Consider the following 10,731-nt stretch of genomic DNA (forward strand, 5'->3'; position numbering starts at 1 on the left):
AAATTTCCCTCAAGTGGATGACCTAAGGTTTATCAATCCGTAGGAGGCGTAGGATGAAGATGGTCTCTCTCCAGCAACCCTGCAACCAAATAACAAAGAGTCTCTTGTGTCCCCAACACACCCAATACAATGGTAAATTGTATAGGTGCACCAGTTCGGTGAAGAGATGGTGATACAAGTGGTATATGGCTGGTAGATAAAGGTATTTGTAATCTGAAATTATAAAAACAGCAAGGTAACTAATGATAAAAGTGAGCGTAAATGGTATTGCAATGATAGGAAACAAGGCCTAGGGTTCATAGTTTCGCTAGTGTAAGTTCCCTCAACAATACTAACATAATTGGATCACATAACTATCCCTCAACATGCAACAAAGAGTCACTCCAAAGTCACTAATAGCGGAGAACGAACGAAGAGATTATGGTAGGGTACGAAACCACCTCAAAGTTATTCTTTCCAATCAATCCGTTGGGCTATTCCAATAAGTGTCACAAAGAGCCCTAGAGTTCGTACTAGAATAACACCTTAAGACACAAATCAACCAAAACCCTAATGTCACCTAGATACTCCAATGTCACCTCAAGTATCCGTGGGTATGATTATACGATATGCATCACACAATCTCAGATTCATCTATTCAACCAACACAAAGGACCTCAAAGAGTGCCCCAAAGTTCCTACCGGAGAATCACGACGAAAACGTGTGCCAACCCCTATGCATAGGTTCATGGGCAGAACCCGCAAGTTGATCACCAAAACATACATCAAGTGAATCACGTGATATCCCATTGTCACCACAGATATCCACGACAAGACATACATCAAGTGTTCTCAAATCTTTAAAGACTCAATCCGATAAGATAACTTCAAAGCGGAAACTCAATTCATTACAAGAGAGTAGAGGGGGAAGAAACATCATAGGATCCAAATATAATAGCAAAGCTCGCGATACATCAAGATCGTATCATCTCAAGAACACAAGAGAGAGAGAGATCAAACACATAGCTACTGGTACATACCCTCAGCCCCGAGGGAGAACTACTCCCTCCTCGTCATGGAGAGCACCGGGATGATGAAGATGGCCACCGGAGAAGGATTGCCCCCTCCAGCAGGGTGCCGGAACGGGTCTAGATTGGCTTTTGGTGGCTACGGAGGCTTCTGGCAGTGGAACTCCCGATCTATTATGCTCCTCGGAAGTTTTACGATACATAGGTATATATGGGTACAAGGGGTACGTCGGTGGACCGAAGGGGGGCCACGAGGCAGGGGGCGCGCCCCACGGGGGTGGGCGCGCCCCTACCCCCATGAGAACCTCCTTCATCTTATGACGTAGGGTCCAAGTCTATCCGGCAGGTTTCCTTCCAAAAATAACTTCTCTAGTTGATTTCGTTCCGTTTTGACTCCGTTTGATATTCCTTTTCCCCGAAACACTGAAATAGGCATAAAACAGCAAATCTGGGCTGGGCCTCCGGTTAATAGGTTGGTCCCAAAAATAATATAAAAGTGGAAAATAAAGCCCAATATTGCCCAAAACAGTAGATAATATAGCATGGAGCAATAAAAAATTATAGATACGTTGGAGACATATCAGCATCCCCAAGCTTAATTCCTGCTCGTCCTCGAGTAGGTAAATGATAAAAAGAGAATTTTTGATGCGGAGTGCTACTTTGCATAATTTCAATGTAATTCTTCTTAATTGTGGCATGAATATTCAGATCCATAAGATTCAAGACAAAAGTTCATATTGACATAAAAATAATAATACTTCAAGCATACTACTAAGCAATTATGTCTTCTCAAAATAACATGGCCAAAGAAAGCTATCCCTACAAAATCATATAGTCTGGCTATGCTCTATCTTCACTACACAAAATATTTAAATCATGCACAACCCCGATGACAAGCCAAGCAATTGTTTCATACTTTTGATGTTCTCAAACTTTTTCAATCTTCACGCAATACATGAGCGTGAGCCATGGATATAGCACTATAGGTGGAATAGAATGGTGGTTGTGGAGAAGACAAAAAGGGAGAAGATAGTCTCACATCAACTAGGTGTATCAACGGGCTATGGAGATGCCCATCAATAGATATCATTGTGAGTGAGTAGGGATTGCCATGCAACGGATGCACTAGAGCTATAAGTGTATGAAAGCTCAACAAAAGAAACTAGTGGGTGTGCATCCAACTCGCTTGCTCACGAAGACCTAGGGCATTTTGAGGAAGCCCATCATTGGAATATACAAGCCAAGTTCTATAATGAAAGATTCCCACTAGTATATGAAAGTGACAACATAGGAGACTCTCTATCATGAAGATCACGGTGCTACTTTGAAGCACAAGTGTGGTAAAAGGATAGTAGCATTGCCCATTCTCTCTTTTTCTCTCATTTTTTTTATTTTTTATTTTTTATTTGGCATTCTATTTTTTATGGACCCTGTTCTCTTTTTTTATTTGGGCTTCTTTGGCCTCTTTTATTTATTTATTTTCGTCCGGAGTCTCATCCCGACTTGTGGGGGAATCATAGTCTCCATCATCCTTTCCTCACTGGGACAATGCTCTAATAATGATGATCATCACACTTTTATTTACTTACAACTCAAGAATTACAACTCGATACTTAGAACAAGATATGACTCTATATGAATGCCTCCGGCGGTGTACCGAGATGTGCAATGACTCATGAGTGACATGTATGAAAGAATTATCAATGGTGGCTTTGCCACAAATACGATGTGAACTACATGATCATGCTAAGCAATATGACAATGATGAAGCGTGTCATAATAAATGGAACGGTGGAAAGTTGCATGGCAATATATCTCGGAATGGCTATGGAAATGCCATAATAGGTAGGTATGGTGGTTGTTTTAAGGAAGGTATATGGTGGGTGTATGGTACCGGCGAAAGTTGCGCAGTACTAGAGAGGCTAGCAATGGTGGAAGGGTGAGAGTGCGTATAATCCATGGACTCAACATTAGTCATAAAGAACTCACATACTTATTGCAAAAATCTATTAGTTATCGAAAAAAAGTACTACGCGCATGCTCCTAGGGGGATAGATTGGTAGGAAAAGACCATCGCTCGTCCCCGACCGCCACTCATAAGGAAGGCAATCAATAAATAAATCATGCTCCAACTTCATCACATAACTGTTCACCATACGTGCATGCTACGCGAATCACAAACTTTAACACAAGCATTTATCAAATTCACAACTACTCAACTAGCATGACTCTAATATCACCATCCTCATATCTCAAAACAATTATCAAGCATCAAACTTCTCATAGTATTCAACACACTCATAAGAAAGTTTTATTATTAATCTTGTATACCAAGCATATTAGGATTTTAAGCAAATAACCATGCTATTTAAGACTCTCAAAATAATCTAAGTGAAGCATGAGAGATCAATAGTTTCTATAAAACAAATCTACCACCGTGCTCTAAAAGATATAAGTGAAACACTAGAGCAAATGACAAACTACTCCGAAAGATATAAGTGAAGATCAATGAGTAGTTGAATAATTATGCAACTATGTGAAGACTCTCTAACATTTAATAATTTCATATCTTGGTATTCTATTCAAAAAGCAAGCAAAGAAAAATAAAATGACATTCTAAGAATGGCAAACATCATGTGAAGAAGCAAAAACTTAGGATCAACCGAAACTAACCGATAATTGTTGAAGAAGAAAGGTGGGATGCCAACCGGGGCATCCCCAAGCTTAGATGCTTGAGACTTCTTGGAATATTATCTTGGGGTGCCTTGGGAATGCCCAAGCTTGAGATTTTGTGTCTCTTTAATTCCTCTCATATCACGGTCTCCCTAAATCAAGCTTCATCCACACAAAACTCAACAAGGACTCGTGAGATAAGATAGTATAAACCATTGCAAAAACCTTATCATACTATACTGTAGAAAATCACTAAAATTATTATTCAACATTGCATACTAAATGCCTTTGCATATTTAATAGTCCTATCCTCAAATAGAATCATTAAAGAAGCAAACATATGCAAACAATGCAAACATAACAGCAATCTGCCTAAACAGGATAGTCTGTAAAGAATGCAACAACATCCATACTTCCCTAGCTCAAAAAATTATGAAAGAAAATTCCCACTGTAGTAAATTTATCAGAGATTAATATGCAAAAGGTTTCAACATTTTATCACATTCTGACTTTTCTAGGGAATTATTGCAACAGCGGTAAACTTTCTGTTTTCAAACAGCAACATGTGGACTTCTAAAATAGGCATAGTAAAGGCTATCAATGCCACTTTTATTGAAATAAAAGATGCAAGACATTGTTATAAATAACAGGAAGAAAATATTAACAAAATAAATTTACGCTCCAAGAAAAACACATATCATGTGGTAAATAAAAATATAGCTCCAAGTAAAGTTACCTATGGAAGTAGACGAAAGAGTGGATGCCTTCCGGGGCATCCCCAAGCTTAGGCTCTTGGATATCCTTGAATATTACCTTGGGGTGCCTTGGGAATCCCCAATATTAGGCTCTTTCCACTCCTTATTCCATAGTCCATCGAATCCTTACCCAAAACTTGAAAACTTCACAACACAAAACTTAACAGAAAACTCGTAAGCTCCGTTAGTATAAGAAAGTAAATCACAACTTAAAGGTACTATAATGAACTCATTATTTATTTATATTGGTGTTAAACCTACTGTATTCCAACTTATCTATGGTTCATACCCTCCGATACTACTCATAGATTCATCAAAATAAGCAAACAACACATAGAAAACAGAATCTGTCAAAAACAGAACAGTCTGTAGTAATCTGGATCAAACGTATACTTCTGGAACCCCAAAAATTCTAAAATAAACTGCTGGACCTGAGGAATTTTTCTATTAATCATCTGCAAAAAAGAATTAACTAAATATCACTCTTCAAATAAAAATGGCAGCAAGTCTCGTGAGCGCTAAAGTTTCTGTTTTTTACAGCATGATCAACAAGACTCTCCCCAAGTCTTCCCAAAGGTTCTACTTGGCACAAACACTAATTAAAAGCATAAAAACACATCTAAACAGAGACTAGATGAATTATTTATTACTAAACAGGAACAAAAAGCATGGAATAAAAATAAAATTTGGTTGCCTCCCAACAAGCGCTATCGTTTAACGCCCCTAGCTAGGCATAATGATTTCAATGATGCTCACATAAAGGATAAGAATTGAAACATAAAGAGAGCATCATGAAGAATATTACTAGCACATTTAAGTCTAACCCACTTCCTATGCATAGGGATTTTGTGAGAAAACAACTTGTGTGAACAAGAATCAACTTGCGTAGGAAGGTAAAACAAGCATAACTTCAAAATTTTAAGCACATAGAGAGGAAACTTGATATTATTGCAATTCCTAAAAGCTTATGTTCCTCCCTCATAATAATTTTCAGTAGCATCATGAATGAATTCAACAATATAACCAGCACCTAAAGCATTCTTTTCATGATCTACAAGCATAGAAAATTTACTACTCTCCACATAAGCAAAATTCTTCTCATGAATAATGGTGGGAGCTAACTCAACAAAATAACTATCATGTGATTGAAAATTAAGATCAAGATGACAAGTTTCATTGTTATTATTATTCTTTAAAGCATACGTGTCATCACAATAATCATCATAGATAGGAGGCATGCTTTCATCATAATAAATTTGCTCATCAAAACTTGGGGGACAAAAAATATCATCTTCATCAAACATAGCTTCCCCAAGCTTGTGGCTTTGCATATCATTAGCATCATGGATATTCAAGGAATTCATACTAAAAACATTGCAATCATGCTCATCATTCAAATATTTAGTGCCAAACATTTTATAGATTTCTTCTTCTAGCACTTGAGCACAATTATCCTTTCCATCATACTCACGAAAGATATTAAAAAGATGAAGCGTATGAGGTAAACTCAATTCCATTTTTTTGTAATTTTCTTTTATAAACTAAACTAGTGATAAAACAAGAAACTAAAAGACTCCATTGCAAGATCTAAAGATATACCTTCAAGCGCTAACCTCCTCGGCAACGGCGCCAGAAAAGAGCTTAGTTGACGGGGTGTTAGTGCCGCTTTCCTCGCCTCCCCGGCAACGACGCCAGAAAAGAGCTTGATGTCTACTACAGAACCTTCTTCTTGTAGATGTTGTTGGGCCTCCAAGTGCAGAGGTTTGTAGGACAGTAGCAAATTTCCCTCAAGTGGATGAACTAAGGTTTATCAATCCGTAGGAGGCGTAGGATGAAGATGGTCTCTCTCCAGCAACCCTGCAACCAAATAACAAAGAGTCTCTTGTGTCCCCAACACACCCAATACAATGGTAAATTGTATAGGTGCACTAGTTCGGCGAAGAGATGGTGATACAAGTGGTATATGGATGGTAGGTAAAGGTATTTGTAATCTGAAATTATAAAAACAGCAAGGTAACTAGTGATAAAAGTGAGTGTAAACGGTATTGCAATGATAGGAAACAAGGCCTAGGGTTCATAGTTTCGCTAGTGTAAGTTCCCTCAACAATACTAACATAATTGGATCACATAACTATCCCTCAACATGCAACAAAGAGTCACTCCAAAGTCACTAATAGCGGAGAACGAACGAAGAGATTATGGTAGGGTACGAAACCACCTCAAAGTTATTCTTTCCAATCAATCCGTTGGGCTATTCCTATAAGTGTCACAAACAACCCTAGAGTTCGTACTAGAATAACACCTTAAGACACAAATCAACCAAAACCCTAATGTCACCTAGATACTCCAATGTCACCTCAAGTATCCGTGGGTATGATTATACGATATGCATCACACAATCTCAGATTCATCTATTCAACCAACACAAAGGACCTCAAAGAGTGCCCCAAAGTTCCTACCGGAGAATCACGATGAAAACATGTGCCAACCCCTATGCATAGGTTCATGGGTGGAACCCGCAAGTTGATCACCAAAACATACATCAAGTGAATCACATGATATCCCATTGTCACTACAGATATCCACGGCAAGACATACATCAAGTGTTCTCAAATCTTTAAAGACTCAATCCGATAAGATAACTTCAAAGGGGAAACTCAATTCATTACAAGAGAGTAGAGGGGGAAGAAACATCATAGGATCCAAATATAATAGCAAATCTCGCGATACAACAAGATCGTATCATCTCAAGAACACAAGAGAGAGAGAGAGATCAAACACATAGCTACTGGTACATACCCTCAGCCCCGAGGGAGAACTACTCCCTCCTCGTCATGGAGACCACCGGGATGATGAAGATGGCCACCGGAGAAGGATTGCCCCCTCCGGCAGGGTGCCAAAACGGGTCTAGATTGGCTTTTGGTGGCTACGGAGGCTTCTGGCGATGGAACTCCCGATCTATTCTGCTCCTCGGAAGTTTTACGATACGTAGGTATATATGGGTACAAGGGGTACGTCGGTGGACCGAAGGGGGGCCACGAGGCAGGGGGGCGCGCCCCAGGGGGGTGGGTGCGCCCCTACCCTCGTGAGCACCTCCTTCATCTTCTGACGTAGGGTCCAAGTCTATCCGGTAGGTTTCCTTCCAAAAATAACTTCTCTAGTTGATTTCGTTCCGTTTTGACTCCGTTTGATATTCCTTTTCCTCGAAACACTGAAATAGGCATAAAACAACAAATCTGGGCTGGGCCTCCGGTTAATAGGTTAGTCCCAAAAATAATATAAAAGTGGAAAATAAAGGCCAATATTGCCCAAAACAGTAGATAATATAGCATGAAGCAATCAAAAATTATAGATACGTTGGAGACGCATCAGGAGGAAAACAGTCCGGACGAAGATGCACACATCATCCCGGAAACGCACTTGGAGCAAGAGAACCTCCGTAGAAGGCTTATTGCCACAGCGAGGAGTCTGAAGAAGCAGAAGCAAAGGCTTAAGGCCGCACAAAATACGCTCAACAGCAGGTGGAACAAAGTACTCGACAACGCAGAAAAGTATAGTGGAAGTTACCACACAAAGAGCTATCCAAGGTGCAAGCTACTACCTGAATTCGGTGATAAGACCTTAGAGCCCACACAGCCGAAAAATGAAATGGCCAACCGGCCGGATCAACCACCTTGTGACCGCGATAGAGCGGCTAACAAGGTCACACATAAGTCAACACACGATCTACGTGAGGACTTGCGCCAAAAATCCGGTACGACCAGATCCATCTATGGATCTAGGAAGCGCGCTCCGGTACAAAATCAAAACCGAATACTACAACCGTCCGAACACCATGGTACATCCGAATACAGGGGTGCCGCACACCCCCTATGTTTCACCGATGAGGTGCTGGATCATGAATTCCCAGAAGGATTCACACCAGTGAACATAGAGGCGTACGATGGGACCACAGACCCGGGGGTCTGGATTGAGGACTTTATCCTCCATATCCATATGGCTCGCGGAGACGATCTCCATGCCATCAAATACTTGCCCCTCAAGCTTAAAGGACCAGCTCGACACTGGCTAAAAAGCCTCCCCGAAAACTCAATTGGAAGTTGGGAGGAGCTCTAGGACGCTTTTCGGGCTAATTTTCAAGGGACCTATGTCTGACCTCCGGACGCAAACGATTTAAGTCATATAATTCAACAACCCGGAGAGTCCACCCGAAAGCTTTGGAATAGGTTTCTCACTAAGAAGAACCAAATCGCTGACTGTCCGGACGCCGAAGCCCTAGCAGCTTTCAAACACAGCGTCTGAGACAAATGGCTCGCCAGACACCTCGGCCAAGAAAAACCGAGAACAATGGCAGCCCTGACAAGCCTCATGACCCGCTTTTGCGCGGGCGAAGATAGCTGGTTAGCCCGCAGTAGCACCAGCGACCCAAGCACATCCAAAGTAAGGGATGGCAATGGAGAACCATGGTGCAATAAAAACAAGCGTCGAAATAAAGAAGATAGCCTAGATAATACGGCGGTGAACGCCGGATTCAAGGGCTCTCGACCTGGTCAGTGGAAAAAGCCTTTCAAAGGCAGCAGAGAGGGACCGTCCGGCCTAAACAGGATTCTTGACAAACTATGTCAGATTCATGGCACCCCCGATAAACCTGCGAATCACACCCACAGAGAATGCTGGGTTTTCAAGCAAGCCGGTAAGCTAAACCCGAACACAAGGGGGGGAGACACCAAGTGTAAGGGCATATTTATCCCTAAGGTGTTTTGGTGATTGATGACAACGCGTTTGCGGACTAATCGTGTGCCTTGAGTATCCCAGACATTTCATCGCTAGGCACAAGACGGTTGGGTGCCCCTCGAAGACTGCTGAGGACGGCGTCTTTTCTACGTTTCTTTTTGGTGGATTTGAGTCATAAGAAAGCCGTACTATTAATAGGGGGTCCGCGTTGGAAAGGTTTGGGTGGAATCATCACGTACACGTCTCCTTCTTGTCCCCTCCTTTTTCCCTTGGAGCTTCCTTCGTTTTCTTGCCTCCCTGGTTCTGGCTGCTGAGTTGGGTCGCGGTAGTACTGCTCCCAAGAAAGCGGTAGTACCGTAGGCATTAGCGGTAGTACCGTGCGGTGGCGCGGTAGTACCGCAGGTGCCCACGGTAGTACCGCTCCCCTGGAGCTGAACTACCGCTGCCCACCAGGCTAGTACCGCTCCTTCACGGTAGTAGGGGCGGATGTAATTTTTTACATCCGCACCTACCGCGATAGTACCGCTTTCTCTCCGTGGTAGTACCACGCTATGCTGTCAGGCAGTAGTACCTCCCTTCGGCAGTACTACTGTGTCGGGTTTTTGCTACTTCCGTTTCTTTACGGAAGTAGGCACGGATGTTTCCTCCCCCCTGGCTAGGGGATTTCTGCCTTGTGGTAGTACCGCATGGAGGCACGGTAGTACCGCGCTTGCGGAAGTACCGCCCTCAGCTCCTGCGTGTCAGATTTGACCTTACTGTCGCTGGGGTTGCGGCAGTACCGCGGGCCAGTACGATAGTACCGCATAGCCGTGCGGTAGTACCGCTTGGTAGCAAGCGGTAGTACCGCGCGGCCCTGCGGTAGTACCGCCGGCCTGGCGCGGTAGTACCGCTGGCCGCGGGCTAGTTGGTGGGTAATGGTTGGATCTTTGTCCTACACTATTTAAGGGGTCCCCTTCTTCCCCGTTGACTCATCTCTTCCAACCCTAAGCTCCATTCTTGCTCTAAGCTCCATTTTCGCCCGATCTCACTCCCTAGCCAATCAAACTTGTTGATTTGTTCGGGAGTGGTTGAGAAGGCCTCGATCCACACTTCCACCAAGAGAAATTTGATTCCCCCCACTAATCCCTTGTGGATCTTGTTACTCTTGGGTGTTTGAGCATCCTAGACGGTTGAGGTCACCGCAAAGCCATAGTCCATTGTGGTGAAGCTTCTTGGTGTCGTTGGGAGCCTCCAATTGAGTTGTGGAGATTGCCCCAACCTTGTTTGTAAAGGTTCGGTCGCCGCCTCCAAGGGCACCAATAGTGGAATCACGGCATCTCGCATTGTGTGAGGACGTGATGAGAATACGGTGGCCCTAGTGGCTTCTTTGGGAGCATTGTGCCTCCACACCGCTCCAACGGAGACGAACTTCCTCTCAAAGGGAAGGAACTTCGGCAACACATCCTCGTATCCACCGTCTCCACTCTTGGTTATCTCGTGCCTTTACTTGTGCAAGCTTATTTGTTTCATATCTCTTGCTTGCTTGTGTTCCTATCCTTGTTGCATCATATAGGTTGCTCACC

The sequence above is a fragment of the Triticum urartu genome, chromosome 2A (assembly GCF_056163025.1).
Source record: "Triticum urartu cultivar PI428250 chromosome 2A, HENAU_Tu73, whole genome shotgun sequence".
NCBI lineage: Eukaryota > Viridiplantae > Streptophyta > Magnoliopsida > Poales > Poaceae > Triticum > Triticum urartu.